Here is a 24,049-nt window from a genome sequence, read left to right as displayed (position 1 = left end):
CTTGTATATAGTCTTACTATAATTTTGACTACTATTTATTTTTCCTCCTAAAAATGATTACTATTAGTCAACTAGAATATTTATTAACGTTGGTTAATTAATGTTTTATTATTTAAACAAATAGGATTAGTTTCAACAATTTTGTTTGGAATTTCGTTTTTCTCTTAAAAATTATGACGATCGGTCTAGTGGAATATTTATTAACATTAGTTCATTAATTTTCAATTCTATAAACAAATATAATTCCTGTGAATTCTTTTTTTCATTAAAAATTATTAATATTTCTTTAGTGGAATATTTATGAACATTCTTTGATTAATTTTATTTGAAAAAAATTTTGTAATAAAAATTATTACTTAAATGTTGCTGATAAATTGATTATCAATTAGTTATTAATTATTACTGATAAATATCCCGTTAGACCAACAGTAATAATTTTTATTTTAAAAGAATCGAAACGAAGTTATTTAAACAAATTCCTTTTCTTTAACTAATTGAACATGAATGACCTCATGATAGTATATATTCCAGTAGACCAATAGTAATCCTTTTTAGGGAAAAAACGAATTTAAACAAAAAATTATTTAAACAAATTCCATTTGTTTAAAAAATTAAAAATTAATGAACCAATGTTATTATGTATTCCACTAGACTAACAAAAATTTTAAGAGAAAAAAAAGTTTTCGAACAAGAAATTTGAAACAAATTCTATTTGTTTCAATAATTAAAGATTAATCAACCAATGATAACTAATATTGCATTAGACCAATAGTAATCGTTTGAAATAAAAAAGACCAGAATACAGTGCTCAAAATGTCGATTTCATCATACCATTTTTTAGAGAAATAATAATAAAAAGAATGTGATACTAAATTAAGTCTAATTGGGCTTTTATATTTCTCACCTTGCGTTAAAATATATTTATAAATGTGACAGTGTAAAGCAGCAAAAATATAAAAAACATTAAATTATTCAAAGAAAACAATTAATAATTAGGTTGAATAATAAATGGAACATTTGTACATTTTTATAAATCCACTTTTAAGTATAGCATTTATTAATATTGAAGATTTTATGAATATAAAAATTAATCTGTAAGCGCAGTAAAAAGGTAATTATTACTTACAAAATAATGTAATTTATGGTTACAAAAAATATCTTTCAGAATTAATTAGTGAATTTAAAAAAAAATTATGTGTACTTTCTTGATCATCAAAATGTTATTATTTTAAAAACGTTTCAATAGAATTAAATAAAGAGATTTTTTTATTGTTGCTTCGAAAAAGATGTGAATCTAAACCGGAAACGTCATTTCTGAGAGGCTTTCGTTTTAAGCTTTCTTTTTCATTTAAAATGCATTCAGCTACGGTAGTTGTTTTTTATAAGCTTTTAAACCTTTTTTTTGAAATTACGAAAAGATTTCATAAGGATTGAAGCATTAAAAATGAATTGAAGAAATTTTATTATATTATCAAAAATTGAAATATTAGTATAAAATACGGATTAGGTTGCTTGAATCGTAGACTGTCAAAGATTTAAAAATGTTTATGAGAACATAGCTATATTATTATAATTGCCAATTAAATTAAGGTTGGCTGCCAGGGAAAGAAACAGAGAAGAAAAGATCCTCATTTTTCTGACTGAACTAAAATTTATTACTCTGTTGATGAAGAAATTTATTAACAATGTAACTGATTATTCTGATTCTTTGTCATATTACACGCTATATTCAATACGTCTTATCTTATAAATTACCCATTCCTCGAACGTGCCCTTGTTAGATATTTTTACTTGATTAATTATCCACAGGAACGATCGAAAGTTGTTGACATCATTATGAAGGTATTTGGTAAGTTTGACAAATAAATAAAAATGTGTTCGATTCATATAGATTTATAAAAAATCCTATAAAAATTCCCAATATTATATTGACTTTTAGATAGTGGCTATTTCAAATAAAAAACATGATTTCCGACGAAAAAATATATAATTAAATCAAATTTGTTTTTTTTTTAAATAGCTTTTTAAATATAAAATTTCGATAAAATTATAGGAAAATGTATTTTATTTAAGAGGGGAAAACCTCGGTCACAATTTTAGTCCAACTGAAAGGATACAATTAACACGCTATAAAGATTTTTACAAATTAAGGAAATTCTCAGAAAAGTGAAAATATTTTTGTTTTTAGTTTTCTTCTTTTTTTTTTAGCCGAAAAACAAATAGTTTTACCATTTTATTATAATTATCGATAAATAGTATCTCAAATTAATCTGAATCTTTAATAATGGAATTTGTAAAATCCGTCCTTATCCATTGGTATTAATTAAATTAAAGTTAATTAATTTTAATAAGTCATTATTAACTGCTTATTTTTAATTGTTACGCTAATGTCGTCAATCACGCTAAAATACAAAAATTATATATAAAGAACCAAGTTTTAGCGTTTGGATTTATCATTTAAAAATAAATAAACTGAAATACAAAATATTTTGGAAATAATCAATAAAATTACCTGTAAAAGCCCAACAGTATATTTTTTAGGTCTCAAAAAATAACATTTTTTTCGAATTTTACATTTAAAAGACTTGGTTTGGCCCAGCAAAAGTTTGGTTATTCCTTCGAAATGTGTTTGTGTCTGAAGAAGGAACAAAAAAATTGAAATAAGCAAACCACATTATTTTGTTAGAGTGTTTGGTTGTTCCAACCAAAAAGTTTAGTACGTCAAACAGAATTATTTAGACACTAAAATAATTTTTTTTTTTTGGACAAAAATAATTTTCATAAATAACCATTGTTTTTTAATAGCAATAAGCATGTCTAGTTTAAAAAATGTTTTTTCAAGGGTAATTTGTACTTTATATATGTTACAAGATCATTAATTTATAGAAGAAGAATGCAGAGTGAAGAAAATAATTTAAATGTGTGAACAATTTATTTAGTTAAAACCAACTGAATTTCACCAGGATACTTTCTAATTTTAGATAAAATTTTCATTAACCAAAAGCCTGGCCAGGGCTACAAAACAGGAACGAAGGGTTTCGGTAAGCTAATTGAAAATGTTGGGTACTCATGCTGAGTATAACGTGGGTGGATAAAGGGGCTTGAAGGGCTTAGAAGAAAATTTGCTGTGGGGTTTTGTGTGGCACGGATGAGGAGGAAACTGATTACAGATGATAGAGCGAAAGAGAGAGAAGAAAAATAGAGGGATGATAATGAGAAAAAGAGAGATAGAGAGACAGAGAGATGGAGAGAGAAAGAGGGAGAGAGATAAAGTAGTTATTATTTGTATCTAGAATGAGAGAAGTGGAGAAAGGAAAAAATAAGGAGTTGTTATAAATAAGGCTAGATTTAAATACATGCACATGCAAGGCGTTTTGAAGGAATTCGAAGCACATAGACCTGAACCGAGAGAGGCTTATGAACACGTTAGAAAAGAAAGTTAGCTTTGTTTTAAATTAAAATATGAAGGCCTATAAACTAGGGAAAGTAACGATTATAAGTAATGGAGAGGCAGTGATAGATTACCTACTGACAGCAGAAAGAATAAGAAAGGGAATGAAAAGAATGTAGTGGGTGATGAAATAGAATCTGAAAAACTTCCCAGTAGTAGCGAAAATAATATGTTCAAAGTGAATTCAACATAGCAGAAGAAAGGAAGGTTCTGTACAACGTAAATTAATAATTGGGTGATGTGCGGATGATAAAAATAAAATTGAGGAAATAAATGGAGAATGAGGAGAAGAATGGATCCGAAAAGAACGACGTGGACACGTGCCTAGAAAAAAATAAAATAACTTACAGAAATGATTGAAAAAAATTTAAGCACAAGATAAAAGAGTTATGGAATAAAGAGTAGATGGTAGGAAGCAAAATATAAGGAGAGTATATAAAGAAGTAGAAATGTGTAAAAAAGTAAGGGAAAAGGAAGATAAACAAAACAGAAATATAATAGGATAAAGAAAGCAAACGAACAATTGTTAAACGACAGAAGGTAGTTGGAGAAAAATAGGTATATGGAAGAGGTGAAAAAAACGATAAAAGAATGGAGGGAATAGTTTTGAGTCTCAAAGAAAATAAGGCATCAGAAGAAGACAATATACATAGCGAGGCTTTAATATTTGGAGGGAAATGAATGAGGGCGTGAATTTAAAAAATGTTTACCAATGATTTGAGAGGCGGAGAGTGGCCTAAGGAATAAAGGATAAGTTTAGCAGTGCTGTTAATTAAGACTGGCAAGGGCAAAAGGGTGAAGGAATATAGGGGAATCACAGATTTTGTCAGATTATCTTGGATTATTTTAAAATGTCAGATAAGAAATTTCAGGTTTGAAAAAGATTTATTGATTTTATATCGGGGTTAGAATAGGTGAAAATGAAGGTCTCATAATAGCAGAGAGGGGGATGGATGAAGGTTTATTGAAGATGACGAAGACAATTTCTGAATAGACTATGATTAAACGTTACTGGTAAATAACAATGTATACTCCTTAGCGTACGCAAAAGATGTTGATCCACAGGTGAGGAGAAGGATAGACTGTGCGAGCAAGGCAATGGAGCCGATGTGGTGTATAGAAAAACAAAGATATAAGAAAGATTGAAAGTTGAGAAAGTGGATGTTTGATACTTTAGTGTGGTCAGTACTAAGTTAAGGAGTAGAGATATGGAGGTGGATAGGCGCGAGTGAGTGAAAAGCTTACAGGAGAGATTCCTGAGATGGGTGTAGAACGCATAGAAGATTGAGGATAAATTGATAAGTTGAAGTTTTTAATTTTCTTCTAAACAAGTCTGGCTGGAGATTAACGACAGATGAAAAGGCCTTGCAAATCATAAGACAATACATTTTTATTAACATTCCTAATCACAACTTGCTGCTAACATTTTGATCCGACATTGGATCCAAAACAAAATTTTATATTGTGGCTTAACATTTAAAAAGATTGGAACAATCGGCGCTAGCCTAAAGACCGGCTAATCTGATAAAATGTAGTGAGTGGGCGTTTTGAACCTACTGGAGTTTCAGCGATTTCTGTCGACGTCAATGCCGTAGCTTCGCCGCTTCTCATGTTTATTTTCGCACGTTTACTGTATTGACCACTCACATTATCATGGGTATACAGTCCAGCAAGAAGATTACTACTTTCCAAGATTGCGAATGCGTCACCATCGTCTGTTGACATAACAATTTGTTCTTGGGTTGGTATAGGCTCATATTTATTCTGTGCTCTTCTCAATTTCATTCGTATATCTTGAGGAAAAGTGTATTTTCGAAGGTGAAATACCCGATGTGGATTTCTGTAGGAAGTGAGAATAATAAAATTCAATTGTTCGAGCCCACATCCATTTTGGTCATAAGAAGGAAGTCTGGTAGGTGGAACCATGCATCGGACAGCAGCAGTCATCTTTGAGGAAGATGACCTGCCTGAAGAATCAGATCTGGCAGAAGGAAACCTTAAAACAGGAGACCTGGACCTGGACTTGGCAGGAGAAGATGAAGAAGACCTAACCGGAGAACGATTTAGGTCAATCAGTTCCCTACTACGGAAAGACTCGTAACTCAACTCTGGAACAAGGAAGGGAGTACTCGTGAACAGTAACATAAGCTTAGAGCAACAAAAATAAAAAAGTTAACAATTTCACGACAAATATCTAGAATGCAAAAAAATGACGCCAAATAAAATGCTATCACTGTCAAATCTGGATTTAGTGTCAGTATTCGTCGGACCTCGACCATAAATCCAGGATCTTGGAAATATTTTGTAAACCTCCCGTTTTTTCTTTTTCCTGTTTCTTTCTCAAGTTTGTCACGCCTGAATAAAGAATACGCAATCCTGCGGCATAAAATTTCGAAAATACTAAAGCGAGTTTTAACTGAATTAAGATTCTTTTACATTTATTCTTACATACGTTTTGGAATTGATTGCTGTTTTTGTACTTTAATTTAAAAACTTTTTTCGAAAAAAAATTTGTAATAGAACTGAATTCGTAAGTAATCGTTTTCTATCAAAATGTTAAACCTTAAAATAAATTATTGGCGATCTATATTTCACAAATGAACCTGAGTAGAGCAATTTGGTTACTTCAACCAGGCTAAATAAATCTTAATCGGAAAAGTCACTTTTGTCGTAGCTTTAGAGTTACGCTTTTATTTTTATATTACAAGTAATTAGTTTTATTATTTTAAAATCTGATGAGATTTAAATTAAATAATAAAGTATTTCGCACAGTTTTGAGAAGTTCGAAAAGATTATGTTTCGATTCATTTTAATTAGGGTAGAATGTGGCTTGTTTTAGATAAATTATTATTCTCGGAACGTAAGTAATCTTAAAATAATTATTATATTATTATATTTACCAATGAAACTAAAGCTAACTATAACTTGCAGAACTAGAGTAGAAAGGATCCTCATTTTTTTAATAAAGAAAAATTTATTACTATAATAATAACGAATTCTTTGAACAATGTAACTCAGTGTTTCACTGCTTTATCATATTACAAGATGAAATAAATAGTTCTTATCTCATAAATTACACATGTTTCGAGATTGTCCTTGTAAGATATTTGCATTTGTTTTATAATTCAAAGAAAGGAAGGAATATTGTTGAAATCAGTATAAAGGTATTTGATTAATTTAAAAAAAAACTGTGTTTGATTGAAGTAGACTTTAAAATAATCGTAAACAATTTTCTTATGTTATGTCGATTTTTCTAAACTTTAGTTATTTAGTTTAAAAAAAAATTATTTCAATTCAGTCTGAACAAAAAACTGTTCATTCAAGAAAAAAAAATTCATTTGGCACCTATATTTCTTAGGCTCTGCTTTTGAACCAGAGAGACTCAACTTCTAAACTGTAAAAATCTGACCAATTTAATTAAGTGACCTGTTTATTAGAATATGATTTACTTACATTATGTTGGGATTCATTGAACATTTTCATCGTCAAAATATCATTTTGACAAAATATTTGTTAAAATATAATGCTCTATGTATAAGTTAATTCATCAATATAAATCAAAACTAAAATTTGTAAATATAAAAATTTTAAATTGTATAACTTGAGAAGTATTAACCTATACAATTTTGCAATTTAGGATTGTAAACGTGTAAAAATAACTATATGAGATTAAAAACTGAATAGGGATCATAACAGAACTTACAGTTGATGAAAAATATATATTTCTAGAATCATTTTTCGAAGATTAAATTTTTATAAAATCATGATAGCATTTGGAAATAGTCCTTATTAATTTTTTATCACGTAAATTTTAAAACTACTTATGTTTTTACAAAATCATTTTTAAAATACCTTAATCCGTGTTTTTGGACTTATGTTTGCGATTATAAAGTCCGTGCAAATTTAATTATTATAATGAGGGATTCGAAACTGCGTAGAAAGCAACTAAAAATAAAAGTTTTTCGCTTTAAGTAGTAGAAAGTGACCAATTTATTTTTAAAGTCTCTAACTTTTTTAGAATTGTGCATTCAAGTCTGTAATTGAATTTTGAAATTATAAAACTTTTAAAGTTGATAAAATTTATTTGCATTTATCCTTACTATAAGATCTCTAAACAATATTGTCGATTTCGATTGTCACAATAATCGAATTCATTGCTATATGCGTATGACACGAGGCGACAGTGGGTTAGACTGCATTGGAAAATATTCAAAAAATTGTCACGATTGCTCCCCTGTCGCACACGCGTGCGACAGGGGCATCCGTGAATCACCGTGAGTTAGACAGTAATGGAACGTTACGCGTCTTTTCTTAAAGCAGATTTGCGGTGAATTTTTTTGGAAAAATCATTTTTTTTTCATTATTCGATAGCAATACTATCTAGAAATATTTTAAAACTCATACAATCAGTTCCTACGGCCGGGAAGCGGGAGAAAAGAGGCAGCACTTACCGCGTTTGAGCGCGCGCGCTCAACTGCTCCTGCAGCGGCCGGCGTTGCGCTACCGCTGTCCCCCCTCCTTCTTTAATCCTAGTCCTACTACTATCCCCCTTCGTAAATAGAAGTTTTGGCGGCCATTTACCTAATGGAGCTGGCATCGCTGATAGAGTGTAAGACCTTTTTTTCTCAAATTTTCATAAAAAGAACATTGAACGCGTTTTTTTCGAAACAACGCTTTTCAACTCTATCGACACGATTTTTAAAAAACTACTGCACCGATTCAGTTGAAATTTGAACAGCTTACTCCTGACATATGTTCCTTTTGTATTATCTAGGATTATAACGATCAATAAATTTTTCCAAACGTTATAAACAATTTATGTTGCAAAAAAATAGCCAAAAAATGCAAACGTCCGCCATTTTGTTTTCTTCTGGTAAAAATGAAATATCCTAGACTATGCAATAGCCAAAACTGTCAGTTTTAAGAATCTTTTTAGTTTTTTGATTTCTGATGATCCGTTGGTGAGATATCGTGTCGACAGTCAAACAAAAGAATAATTTTGAGGCGGCCATTTTGTCAAGAAAAATCCGTAAAAAAAAATTTTATATCTTCAAAATGTGTACTTTAATATGTCAAATGTTTGAACAATAAAGATTACTTTTGTCTGAAATAAAAATTATTGAATAAATATGGCAAATCCACCGCAAAACTGCCTTAAAGTTAATGATCCCAATGGAGCTGCCTTGATCTGCGCTTGCTTGGATTTCAGTGATGTTCATTGGCTACAGTGCGCGCCTGTACTTGATTTTTAAATACGTACGCGAACTAGAGCCAATGGGCGCCGCGCAGTTCAAGCATGCGCAAGTATTTTTTGGTCACTTTTGGGAATAATAATCGAATCGAAATTCAAAGTCGATAATACGACTCAACGCTTCTCCCTTACCACCACCTTGCCACCCTTACCGCCACAAGACAGGGCCTCTGCTTGTTATTTATAATCGAATTCTTATTTCAGTTCAAGCCTCTCTGCTGGTTACTTATGATCGTATTTTTATTTGAATTTCGGAAAGGACATTTTAAAGACTTTCGAGCCTTTAAACGAGCTATCTGGACTATTAATTATATCTACCTGAGTGCCTGTGGAGAATTTCTCAAAGCTTCTTAGAGCCTTGAAAATCTTTAGAGTTTAGCATATACTCTGAGATTTCTATCGATAGGGTTAGTATATTTTTAATTACAAGTTTAAGTTTAAGCTATTATTTGTTATTAATATAAACATTAACATTAAGTAATGCTCCTGTGCAGCATGGCCTTTGTTATAAGCTTTGTTATCAAAGTATATTGCTGGTGTAAAATATGATAACAACTTTTTGAGATTTTGAGGTTAGGAATTAACTTTAGAATACAAGAGCGAACTGCTGGTCGCATAATTAGACAATTTTTGCCACTTCAATGTAACTCATCCGTATATCTACAAAAATCTATAAAATATGATTTTTTGCTATGGAAAGTTACGAAATGTAATATTAACCTCAAACTCTCAATAAGTTGCTACTGCATTTTACATCAGCAATAAAATTTTATAACAAATTCAATGCATCACAGGAATAATACTTAATGTTAAAGTTTATATTGAATGCAAATAATAACTAAAAGATTAACTTATAACTAGAAATACACCACTGTTACACTAACTTTACTCAATATCAGAAAAGTACCATTAAACTCCTTGCACTTCACCTTCACGACAAAACAGCTGCATAAAATATATCGGCTTTCAATGTTTTACGTCCTTTTAAATATAAAGTTTTATATTTTATTCTCTTTATTTTATTATATTTTTATATATTATTATTTTAAAATATAAAGTTTTATATTTTTAACTAAAAAGATCATGTTTCAATAAAAAATATCAAATTTCAAGCAAAAATAGAATACATAATTCAGTTTTTAGTATATAAAAGTTAATATTCAATCATGAAAAAAATGTCTACCGGTTATTTAATATTTTAACCAAAACAGGCGAATTTGACACCAAATATTAAAATGTTTAACGAAAAAGATAAATTTTCAATCACAAAGATTAATTTTTTTTTAACAAATAATAGAATTTTCAACTAAATTAATTTTCAATGCAAGAACAATATTATAAAAAGTATTTAAAATAAAATAGAATTCACTTGAAATCTGGCAAGTTTAACACATGATTTAACAGAATCTCTCAGCGATTAAAATTGTTTTATGGTAAATTCTGGACGACGTTCTTTTCGATCTAAGACAAAAAAATCTAATTTGGAAATCTATGTTAAGAATAATAAAAAGCAGATTAATTTTTTACCCATAAAATAATTTTTAAGTTAAGAAGATAAAGTTTCAGTAAAGAATATCAAATTTTAAAGAAAGATAGAATAATTCAGTTTTTAGTTTATAAAAGTTATTAGTAAAAAAATGAAATTTTCTGAAGGCTATTAAAAATTGTAATCAAAACAGGCGAATTTGACACCAAATATTAAAAGTTTTAACAACAAAGATTAATTTAAAATCGCAAACATTAATTGTCTATTAGAGAAATGTTTTAAAATAAATAACAGAATTTTGAAGAAATTGTTGATGTAAGTTGTTGGCTTCAGGGTCAGGCGAATTGAAACTAGTTGTTTCAAACGTTTCAGCACACAATAGCGGCCTTCATCAGAGAGTTTTATTAAATCTGTGAAAAGTACACAATATCTTGTAGGTACGCAGCTGTACAATTGGAAGCATTATTTTTTTATTAATATCTTAGTTATGAGCTATGAAAGAATGAAAATTACTTACTTTTAAATTTTAATTTTGTTTAATTTTATTAAGAACTATTGATTAATCTTCCTGTATTCATAAAACATTATTTTATTTTAAAGAAGTAAAATTGATGAGAAAACGATACCAATGTCTTCGAAAAAGTTTTGCAATAAATTTTTTATACAACGAAACAATTTTGAATCGAAAAAAGTTGTTTGCAATTGACTTTTTCAGTTACGTATATGTACTTATATTAAATTTTTTATAATTTTATTAAATTTTTTATAATTATATTAAATTTTTTATAATTTTTCACATAACCTGTTTCTACGAAATTTATTATTATAAGTTGTAAGAAACTAAGGTAAGATATTAACAAAAAAATTAATTTTCTAGCAAAAAGAAGAATTTTAACTAAAAAAATTAATTTTTAATTATAAATATACTTTTTAAAATATGTATGTATATAGTACCAGAAACAGAAATATTCCTTTTTAGTCAAAAGAATTAATATTTATCAGCAAACAATTACATTTTCAAAAAATTAGTTGAAATTGATTAAAATAGATGAATTTAATAATACATAGTTGAAGTTTTAAACAAACAGATGAATTTTCAACCAAGAAGACTAATTTTATAAAAAAAAAGATGTTTGAAACAAATAATTGATTTTTCAATACAAAAATATCAATTTGTAATTAAAAATTTAAAAGTTTCACCGAAAGTGGGATAGTTAAATTTTTAGTTAAAGTTAAAGTTAAAATTTAAAAAAAAGGAATGTACAACTTAATAGTATTGTTCTTAATCACAAAGATCAATTTTCAATTAAGACGGCTAATTTCCTATCAAAAACTCGAGTTTTCATCGAAATATGTGCATTTTCAAACAAATAGTTGAATTTTTAACTGAAAAAGATAAATTTTTAATTAAAAATAACAGTTCTCTACCAAAAATGACATAATCCATTTCTATTTTACGTAAATTAATTTTTGACTAAATATGAAGGAACTTTAAAAAAAAATTGAACCCTCAAGGAAGAAGATGAATTTTCAACCGCGAAGAATAATTTCCCCGTTTAAAAGGACGGTTTAAAAACATCATATTTTTAACAAAAAAAAGATCCATTTTTTTTAATTATCATTTTTCAATCAAACATGGTATAATCGACTTTTCTCTTCATTAAATTAATTTTTCACCAAAAAGAGAATTTTTCACATAATAATAGAATACTCGAAAAAAAGATAAAATTTCAATTAAGAAGTTTATGTTTCTACCAAAAATGACGAATTGTCAACAAAATTCTGAATTTCTAAATACTGTATCAAAACAGATAAATTTGTTTCCAATTAGTTCAGTCTTGAACGAAAAAAGCTCGACTTTAAAACAAAAGGATTAATTTTCTACCCAAACAGAAATATTTAAAAAAATGATTTATTAAGTAAAAAAGGTCAATTTTTGATTTAAAATATCGATTTTCAACCAAAAACAGTAGTGTCGAAATTTCTTCTAAAGAAATTGGTTTTTGACGAACTGAAAAGGAATTTTTCGTTAATAACTGAATCCTTAATGAAAAATATTGATTTTTAACCAAGAATATTACTTTTCTACAAAAAATTACGAATTTTCTACAAAATCGAGAAAGTTTCAAACAAATATATGATTTTTATCTAAAAAATATCATTGTTAAACCAAAAGTAATATGAGTAGATTTTGCCATTATAGAATTTAATTTAAAAAAAATATAAATTTGAGAAAAATATTTAAATTTTCAATCAAAAAGGTTCTTTTCAAACCAAAACAGATAAAGCAGAACAATTAAAAAAATTTTTTGTTGAAACTTTTTGGGTTGAAAACTTAACAATTTTGTAGATACTTTTCTTTTTCTTTGTTCGTTCTAGAGCTTTGCGCTCGATTATATAAGCATGTATGCATTTATACATCTACAACTGTAATTTGGTATTTGTAAATTATCTTTTCTTTCTTCAGTTGAAAATTAATCTTTTTTGTTGAATCTTTCTCTAATTGTTTGAAGGTTCAACGACCTTTTACAAATTAATTTTTTTGTTGAAGCTTCATTATTTTAGTTAAAAATTTATCTCTGGTTACAAATTTAAAAAATTTCTGCCAATGCATTTTTTGGTTCAATTCAGCTGTTGTTGTTTTAAAATAATCATATTTTGGAATGGCCATATTTTCAAACAACAAAGATTATTGTTTAACCAAAAAGGGTTGCATTAAAAAAAAATAATTCACCATGCTGTTTTTCAGATATTGCAAAATAAACTACATATATTATTTTTGATGTTTGCTTTAGTATTTGACTCTTATTTTGCATTAAATTATATTATTAGCCAAAATTGTTATTAGACATTGTATTGCAACTTGTGACGTTTTTCCATGAATGTAATTTGTTTATATTCATTGTAGCTGTAATTTAGGCGGAAAATGTTGTTCAATAAAATGTTATTGTATCTTGGGTTCTTTTTTCATAAACGTTTATTTTCTTACTTAAAGCATATTTTTATAACCAGATTTTATAACAAACTTGTGGATTTTTTTTGTTAATTAACATTTGTGTTTTAATTTTGTTCGTCTCTTTTGTCGATTTTCCAAAAAACTTTTCATTTTTAATTTTGTCTTTTACCATTCAAAGAAAATCTACTTGTCCTATTTAAAAATGATGTAGATCTTTTAGCTTTATAGAGGTTTTTTGGATAAACAACTTTTGTCATTAGTTTTAGTTCGTACTATCCTATCCTATCCTTTCCTATCCTATCATATCCTATCATACCATATCATATCCTATCCTATCTTACCCTATGCTATTTTATTCTATCTATTCTATTCTATTCTATTCTATTCTAAAGTAACTATTTGGTTGGAAATTCGTTGATTTTTTTAAACTAAAATTAAATCTTTTCATTTTCAGTGTAAACGGGTTTGTTAAAAAAAATTTTCAGCCTACAAATATAAATTTTAAACTGAATGGCCATATTTTCAAACAAAAAAGATTAATCTTTAATTAAAAGGGTTGCATTAAAAAAAAAAATTTCCTCATCAAAACGTAGTGGTGGACATCTTAAAACAAAAAGAAAAGATTTTCAACAAAATATTAAAATTTTTAACCAGAGCTGTTTTCAAACCAGTATGTAAATTTTTAACAACGTAGTTAAATTTTTAACCTTCAAATATAGATTTTCGATAGAAAATGTAATATTTTATATTTCAACGAATGCAGACGCTGCCAAGAGATGCATGGTAAAAATAAGAAAACGAATTTTCATTCAAAGATTAATTTTCTATAAGAAATTCAAATTTAAACCAAAAGTATCAAAGTTACTTTTTCGCATACAAAATTTATTTATTTCCAAAAAAAAAAACAATTTGAAAATTGTAAATTGTTTAACCAAAGAGATGAATTTTTAACTAAAATTATGAATTTTTCAACTAGAAAGACGAATTTTAAACAAACCAAGAATTGTTAGTTAGGAAATAAAAAAATTTTTCCCACTTCCTTAACTTTTAAGTCAAAATATTATTTTTCTGTAAAACAGTTATCACACCTTTACCCTCCATCTACCACCAAAAACCACATTTCTTGAAACACCTTTGACCCACATGATAAGTTTTCAAGTATTTATTTGTGGAAGACTTAACTAAGCCCGATATACGACAATTAGCAGAAATTTTCTTTCAATAATCTAATTTTTTGCCAACTTAATAAAGATTTATCTGCTCTTGTAACCAAAATTCGTACATTTATTATATATCGCGTTATTCATTAAAAATTAGTGTAATGATTTTGTATAAATCGGAATAATGAAAAATTTATTACTAAAAATTTTAGGACATTGACCGCATTAACTAATATCATTATTTAAAGAATATGATCATCATCAACGTGAGTTACAAAATTTAATAAATGCTATTCATCAATGTTAGGTATAAATTAATTTTTAATAAACAAAATCTCATTTGGAATAAAATAGCTTAATTTCATTTTCTGCGAAAAAAATATATACTACGTTGAAATCCTATTATAAAAGATTAATTACAAGAAATAGAACTGAATGTATAAAATTAAAATTGCCGACCTAATTACTGAATCAATTATAATTTAATTTAATCCGGATTATTCATGATTGTAGATGAAATTTTCATAACTTAAATTTTTTTTTAATGTAATACATTTTACTCAATCAAACCATTATCCCGTCGGTTTTCTTTTTATATCCAGTAGTTTTCGTATCAAAAATCATATCTCTAATTATTATTCTTTTCATCTCAATGTTCTTTGCAATTCAATATTATGTTACTCCCCCTTCTGACCAATTTAAAAGAAAATTGCTTACTTTTTTGATAAAACGTTCTCTGAAATTTTACTTTTCAAATTTTTTGAGAGCTCATTTTTATGCATCAAACTGTTTAAAATACATTCTAAAAAAAAAATATTGTTCACTCAAATAACTTCATTTTAAAAACAGGGTAAGACCACTAATTCTGGGCAAATTTCTAATTGTTGAGATCCTTTTCTAATTTTTAAAAAATAATCAAATAATAGAGATACATAGAAATCGGCTTTATTTTTTCAAATTTTGCAAAAAAAATTTTTAACCTGAAGCCTCCTGCACGAATTGGCTTATACATTTCTGCAATAGTTTGTATTCGTAGCAACCGGGAGAATTAAGATTACGTTTGTTTGCTTATTTGTCAAAGTGAGAATAAAAAATCGATGTGAAGGAAAACACGATAATTTAAAGTAAATTACTGATGCTTTGTCGCTAATTGAAGAAAGACTCATCAGCTTTGTTTATCTCGAGATAGAATTCTTGTTCAGATCTAACATCCATATTATATTCTCACATCAATACACTAATATAATTTATAGATTGCTATTCATAACATCATGTCGAAATGATGATTACTTATCGAATTATTATTTTTCAAAGAAAACAGATGATTTCACTCGTCTTCATTTCAGAAAAAAGGCCAAAAACGGGACCATTTACATCAACTCCTGGTGATTTAATTGAAAAGATAAAATCTATTCCTGAAAATGGTTCTCCTTAGCAGAGAACTAAGGACGTGGTCCTGTTCTTAATGATGACGAAAAAAATATACTTGTGAACTGGATTGTGTAATGCTATCAAAAGTGCTTTTCTAGAAAAGTGGAATTGTTATTTAGTATCAAAATTTTTTCAGATTGTCTGAGAGGGAATCCCTTTAAGAATAATTGTCAATATAAAACGTGGTTTAATGGATCTTTAAAATGACACCCTTTATTGAAAAAAACCCTGAAGGAATTTTTATTTGCCAAAAAAATATTATTTATTGTGTCCACCCACAAATGTTTTATCACCTGTAGGTGCTAGGAATGCATGTGAAGTGGAAAGTGGAAACATTATGTCAAATTGTACAATAATTATAGCATTTTCTGCTGCTCAAAATTGTACTTCTCTGCAATTAGATTTTTGGTACAAACGTCTTCCGTCAGCAGTTGCAAAATAATTTTCTGATGATTAGGCTATCAGAGCGATCCTTATCTGGTTTAACGAGCGTACTATTTACAAAGATTTTGTTTGTGGATGTTAATTATATAAATGAAACAAATTAGCGAAGCACCTTGTGTTTTGGAATTCTAAATCACACTTCTTTGCTTCTATCCAAAGTGAACCAGATTCTTACAGTCTGTAGCTTGCTTTGAGCAACATTAATAACATGGAATTTGTTTAACTCTTAAATTAAACTGATAGCTTTTAAATAAATCGTGTAATTTTTGTTCAAATTGCAGAGAAACCCGAACTTTACTTACCTGTCATCTCAATTGCAAGAGAAATTTTAACGGAACCATAAACCAAAGGATCAGATAGCTTTTATAATGCCAATTTCTCTGAATCATAAAAGAAAGAAAATTCTTTAAGTGTACCTGCTCTAAGCTGTGGAGAAACGAGTACAAATATAATTTACAGTGATGTTTACGATTTCGAAATAAGAATAAATTTGCTACTAAGTAATCTAGATTGAACCAAAGATCAGTCTAATGCTTCCCTCATAACTAGTTCATCAAACAAACACGGCATCTTATTTGTGCGAGTAAGCACTCAATCCAGAAAAATGCACGTTGTCAATAAAATGAGTTTAATTTTCATGAAATCTTCATCGGTAATCTTAACTGAATTTCACTTGGACAATCCAAAAATATTTAAAAAATTGAAATAAAATTTAGATAAGAAATAAAATATCTACACATCATGGCTTTTTGTGATTTAAAACTTTAATATAAAATGACTGATAATGATATTAAAAATATATAATATTATTTTTATTGCATAATATTTAAATTGTCAAAAAAAAAATTTGATTGAAGTGATGATATTTGCATCTGAATTAGATTGTACTATTGTTTTTTAAAAAAATATGGAACAAATACTGGAAACAGTGAAGTTTTAGGGAATGCTTTCAGCGAAAAAAGCCATCATTTATTGAAAAACAACGAATTTTTGAAAACAAAGAAGCTTTTCTATTGGAAAAAAACGAATGTAAAAAATCATTTACTGATATCATAAGTTCGCAATAATCATCTTAAACAAGTCTTTAACTTGTTTAGTGAAAAATAGTGTTTTTTCCTTAATGAAAAATTTCGGATAAAATAATTTCAATTCGTAAAACCGTGAAAACAATTTTTTCTTAGAGGCCAGTTTTTTGGACGGATAAATACCAGGACTTTTGAGAGTTACAGTAATCTTCGCGTTCGTGGATTATTATTAATTTTTAGAGACATTAGTATTAAAAATTGATACAGCTAAATACTATACATCCCCCTTATGATAAAATTAGTAGAGGTGATTTTTTGCAAACCGATTATTATTTTAACTTGAAATATTTTAATCCGGAATTAAGTGAATCTTTTTTTGCTTTCTTCTCCAAGAGACCGCTGGGGATCAATGGAACACTAGCCAGATGAGCAACCGCAATTTAAGTTTTTATTAATATTTATGATCATAACTTACTTGTGACATGTTGATCTAACTTGGGATCAAAAATAATATTACATTTTATTTCAGCAATAGAAAAAATTTAATTAAAAGTGTCGGTGCTTATTGCAGTCCCCGTTTATATAAAAATGTTTACTGATTGGACGTTTAAAACCCACAGGAGTGTCATTGATTTCTTCCCCTGTTAATCCGGTAACTTTGCCGCTTCTGATGTTTATTTTCGCTCGTTTATTGTGTTGGCGCCCTTTTGTGTCATACATATATAATCCAGCAAGAACATTATGATTTTCCAATATTGCAAAGACATCGCCATCGGATGTTGATATAACAATTTGTTCTTGGGTTGGCATATGCTCAATGGTTTGACGCCCTCTTCTCAAATTCATTTGTGTATCGGCAGAAAAAGTGTACTTCCGAAGTTCGAATACCATTTTCGGATTTTGTTTGGAAATTAGTCGAATGAATTTTAAATTTTCAAGTCCACATCCTTTCTTGTTACGAGAAGGAAGCATGGTAGGTGGAACCACGCACCGGGCATGAGCAGGTGAACTTGAGGAAGAAGAACTATGTGAAGGATCAGGTCTGGCAGGAGGAATCCTGGAAACAGGAGACCTTGACCTTGACCTGACAGGAGAAGAAGATCTACCCAGAGAATGATTTACGTCAATAGTTTCCTTATCCGGTAAAATTTCGAAACTAAACTCTGTAAAAAGAAGAGGAGGATTACATTTTTTCTAAATTTTTGCGGCAAGACCGAATGCGGATTTCAGAAAATCCTAAAGGTGTTTTTTAAAAGAGAAACACGAATCTCTGCAATTTTTAAATTCACATTTCGAATTAACTTTAAGATAGAAATTATGATTGTTATTTGTTCTATTTAGGTGGTCTTGCCGCATTGGCATAACCTCGCTTTCCTTACATTTGGCTCGCTTGCACATATGCACATATTGTTAGGAAAATTCTTTTTATAAATTATTACCCTCAAAGAGATAACTGATGAGAGACCAATTAAGCACACGCGATAACAAAAATATAACTATAAAATTAAGTTGATTGATCACGTGTCTCATGTTTAGCACTAGATTTCGTCAAAAATGCGAATTTTTCTACATTATGCCCAAATCTATTATATCAAACTTATATATAATTCATAACCTCGGTCGGGGACTGTTTTTCAGATATCGCAAAATAAACTGCATATATTATTTTTTATGTTTACATTAATATTGGACTCTTACTTTGCATTGAATTGTATTATTTGCCAAACTGAAATACACACACACATATATATATATATATTTAGTCCGTACTATTATATTCTATTTTATTCCATTCTATTCTATTCCAATCCATTCCATTCTTTTCCGTTATATTCTATTATATGCTATCATGTGCTATCTTATCCTATACTATCCTATCATTTCTTATCCTATTCTATTCTATTCTATTCTATTTTATTCTATTCTGCTCTATTCTCTCCTCTTCTCTCCTCTCCCCTCCTCTCCAGTCCTCTCCTATTCTATTCTACTCTATTTTATTCTTTTCTATTCTATTATATTATGTACTATCATATTCTATCCTATCCTATGATACTAAAAACTATCCTATGATAGACAACTGACGAAAATGATAACGATCGCAGCCAATTTTTTTTATAGAAATAACGACAAAGAAAATTGGAAAATAAAGAAAATATTTATAGACGTTTATATATCTCGCTTTAAAAAATGTATATTCATGAATTAGACATCGCAAAAACAATTTTTTTTAGTACAGAGCTTTAAAAGTTAAATAATATAATTTTCCTCTGAGTTCGATATAGAATGTTTCCACTTTATTTTTATTTATATATATATGGTGCTTATTACACAAGCAATTTTTTTCAAAACATATATCATAGGAAACTATTTTTTTCAGGTGTCTGGCCTGTGTCACGACAAGAATCTTAAGAATAGAAAAATAAAAAATAATACAAACAAATTTTAAAATACAATGACAAACTAGACAAATAAAATTTTGTATTTAAAATTTTAATTTTTCGAGCTGTGAAAGAAAAGGGGTAAATTCTGTTGCACCCTACTTTTTCCAGCTTTGTGCTAAGTTAATTCAAGTTAAATTATATTTTCAACAACAACAACAAAATAATAATACATTTTTAAAAAATTATACTATCACAATCCCTATCAGTCTCTGTCAGGATTATTTTATTTGAAAATTTATAATCAGAACATCTTTTCTACTTATCTCATCTATTTATTCATCAATCCAGACAATTACTTAGAAGATTGGTTAAGACATTTTCAAATTGAGAAAGATTTGATTTAATTAATTTAAAAATTTTCGAAAATATTATCATTACAAAGCTTCCTCTATAGGGAAGAAAAATATCAAATTCTTTAAAAATCACATATTAATGACCACATTTGTAACTATATTGCTGTATGTATAAAAGTTAGAAAATATTAGTTTACACAAAAATGGTAAAAAATGAAAAAAAAAATTATTCCCAACATTATTTTTTCTCCACAAATTTTTATTCCCATTGTAAAAGAGAACATTTTTTCTCTTTGGAGTTTTTTCTATAATTCATAGATTCCGAGATATACAGTGTTAAAAAAAAATTGTTATTTTATTTTACGAAATGGTCATAATTTTAAAGCGGCTCAATAAAAATATGCAATGTTGGGCTCATTTTCAAGAAACTACAAATACGTATCTATTTCATTTTGATTTTTGTATACCTACAAGTACATTTAAAAATCACACTCGTTTTTCTAGGAGTAGAAAAAATTGATTGGGTTTTCACTACAAAAAACTTAATTTTCCATTTTTTGTTGGCCAAAGCTAATTGCATTTGAAAGGTGTTGTATCCAACCTTAAAACCACTTTTAAAATGTATATGGACATGTTTAATATTTCTGGGGATTCAATTTTAGGAATGGATATCTTTAGAATTATTATCAAATTTTTATTTCCAAAATTACGTTGATCTCACTGGTATTATGAAAATTTATTTTAAAAAAAAGGTTTAATAGAGCTGAATGGTGTAATAATTATTTCGATGCCTCATTACGGTATTTAATATAAAGGGTGTCCAAACATTTCCGGAACCCCTAGATATTTCCCCAGGCAAAATATTTTTCATTGAGATCCATAGAGCGGAAAATTTCACTTTCCATATCTCTGAAGCAGCTTTTCGAAAAATTTCATATGAAAGGAAGTTATTTGTTACAAGAAAGCTCATTTAATGGTGACCTTTAATTTGACCTTGACATTGGCCTTGATGGTATTTTTGAGTTTATCATGTAAAAAAATGGAAACCCCTTTTTTATTGGGAATCGGCAGGGCCCAAATTTTTACGTTTTAATATGTATGATGGTCACTGGTTCAATTTGACTCTGAAGGTCAATCTAAGGTCAACACAGATTAAAATTCACTTCTGAATGTGCTGGTTGAAATAAGTAACTTCCATTCATACACAATTTTTTGAAAAGCTGCTGCTCTCAGAGGTGTTTAAACCTTCTTCAAGTTTTAATGACCTTAGAGTGACCTTCAAGGTAAAATTGAAATAATTAATTAGTTGTGTTTCGAGCTATGAAAGATTTTATAGAGTTTTGAAAAATTTTAGAGGATTTCATAATATTTCTAGATTCTTAAAAACGTTTGTAAAAAATATAAATATATTGTTATACTTACCAATAAAATTAAGGGTAAATGCCAATGGCAAAACCAGAGTGGAAAGGCTCCTCATTTTTCTGGGGTAAAAGCTACTAATTGAGAATTATTTAAAAATTTCAGATAATATTTGTTCTGTAATCTTATTACTTAGTATAGATAAGATAAATCTTATCTCATAAATTACATATGTATCGAGCTTGTCCTTGTGAGATATTTGTGTTTGAATTGATGAAAAAAAACCATTGATTAAATAAAATAAAATTAAATGGGGAGCCTCATTTCTTGCTGCCTACATTTGAATCAGTGAGATTTTACATCTCAACAGTAAAAAATGAAAAATAAATTATTTTTTATTTTTTCTTGATGAAAATCTTCGATAGGAAATTCTTTCTAATAGGAAAATGAAAAATAAAATGGTCTTTATCTATTTTTGAAACACCTAAAGTTTATAGTAAGGAATTTTTTGCTTAACATTTAAAAAAATGTTCCCAAAAAAATTAAAAATTTTATGAAAATATGAGAATGCGATTTGAATAATTATTTAATTTAAAATTAGTTATATATGTACTAAATGATACAAGATGTACTTTATAAGTATAATTTAATGTCATCGTTATATTCCATGATTATATACCAAATTATGATAAACCAAAAGAGTTATTTAAAATAAAATTATTAATTGTCTTATCGCTTTTTACCAATTTTTTGAAAAACATCTTATTTTATGAAAAAAAATTAGCTAAAAATTTACTATTTAAATTTTTTTATCTAATAATTTGAAATTACGAAATTAGGTTTCTGAAAATAAAGTTCCGTAATTTTTATAGCAAACTAACCAAATTTTTATTTAACTCAAGAAGCGAGGTAATTTACTTCCATTTACTTGGAATAAATCTCTAATTCTAATTTAGAATTTTCGGAGGATAAGAAATAATTACGTTAAAAAGATTTCGAGGTTAGATATTTGAATTTAATATTTCCAGGTTGCTAGCTGTCAAGATTCATAAGACTTTATTCGAAATCTCAAAAACAGGTCTATTAAATTGTTGGTCACATATTTTACAAACTTGGTCCTACAAATTGTCATAAATAAATAAAAATACAATTTCTGGTCTGAATATTAAAAAAATGAAAACAACACCTAACTATTCATGTAATTGTAATTAAAAATTTTATTAGAATTTTGTTATAAAAATAATTTAAATAGTATTTTCAGAACAATTTTTGGTTAATTTTTGGTATAACTCTGTTTTATTTCTGAATTGTCTTCAATTATTTTGAACTATTTTAGTGTATTCTTAAAAATTTTAAGGGATTTTCGAAATCTTTTAAAAGTTTCAAGGGACTTCAAAATATTTTAAAGGATTTAAAATATTTTGGGGAATTTCAAATGATTCTAACGAACTTCTAAAATATTTGTAATAATTTGAAGGAATTTAAAAGATTTCACTGGATTTTGTAAGGTTTCCAAATATTTTAATGACTGTAAGAATATTTTTAAAGATCTCAAGGTATTTTAATAAATTTTATAGAATTTTAGGAATTATAATGGAATATTTTAATTCATCGGAATTCTTAAGAGCGTAAAAATGTCACGGAATTTGAAAAATTTTAGGTTTTTTATTTTAAATATTACAATGCATTTTTAATTGATTTCAATAATTTATTAGGATTATCAAAGATTTAAAATATTTGAAGGCATTGTAACAAAATCCTAAGCGTTTTCAAGGGCTTGAAAAACTTTCGAGGGATTTAAAAAATTTCAAAAGGATAGGAAATATTTTAGAAAATTTTAAAAGCTTCTTAATCCTGAATTATTTTAAATTCACTTAATTCTACGTAATTCAATAGCTTTTTAAAAAGTTTTTGTTTAATTCAGCTTGGAGTATTAGAAAATCACCCTAAATTTTAAAGCATTATTTCTAACTCTTTTGAATCATCTTGAATTATTCTAAACACATTTCAAACTTTATTCAATGCATATTTTCATATCTCGTCATTTCACTTAAATTCCTCTAAATTCATTCAAATTTTACTGAATTCAATGGAACTTTTTCGACTTTAAACATTATTTCCAATTCATTTGAATTGTTAGAAGAGTCAGCTTTTAATTTAAAAGTCATTTTTAATGGTTGACAGTCAATTTTTGTAAAGTTTCATTCTAATATTTTTGATTCCTAATGTATCTCTTTTGGTTAAACATTTAATTATTTTATTGGAAGTTCAGCTATTTTGTTAAAAAGTTTTTTTTTACTAAAAGTTCATTATTTTTATTTGAAAAGTTAACTATTATATTTCTGGTTCAAAATTATTTTCTTTTATTTTCCTTTAAAAAGTAAACCATTATATTGTTAAAAATTCAGCCATTTGGTTAAAAATATAATTGTTCTGATTAAAATTCAACTATTGTAATAAAACTTATCTTTTTTATTAAAAGTTCATCTTTGATAGTTGAAAGTTAATTTTTTTTACGTTCACTATTATATTGTTGGTTCCTTTTTCATCTCTTTTGGTTAAAAATTTCATAATTTTGTTTGAGAGTTTAGCTATTCTGTTAAAAAGTCATATTTTGTTTGGTTAAAAATTAATTATTTTATTTGAAATGTTTAATCTAATCAGGTTTACAGTCCCCATAATAGAGAACCACTCTAAAAAATTTGTTAGGAATGAATCCCCTCCTGTGTTTACAAAGCATAAACCAGGCTGG

This window comes from Belonocnema kinseyi, chromosome 3 (assembly GCF_010883055.1).
Source record: "Belonocnema kinseyi isolate 2016_QV_RU_SX_M_011 chromosome 3, B_treatae_v1, whole genome shotgun sequence".
Classification (NCBI taxonomy): Eukaryota; Metazoa; Arthropoda; class Insecta; order Hymenoptera; family Cynipidae; genus Belonocnema; species Belonocnema kinseyi.
The sequence above is the reverse complement of the archived record's forward strand: the minus strand, read 5'-3'. Positions refer to the sequence as shown.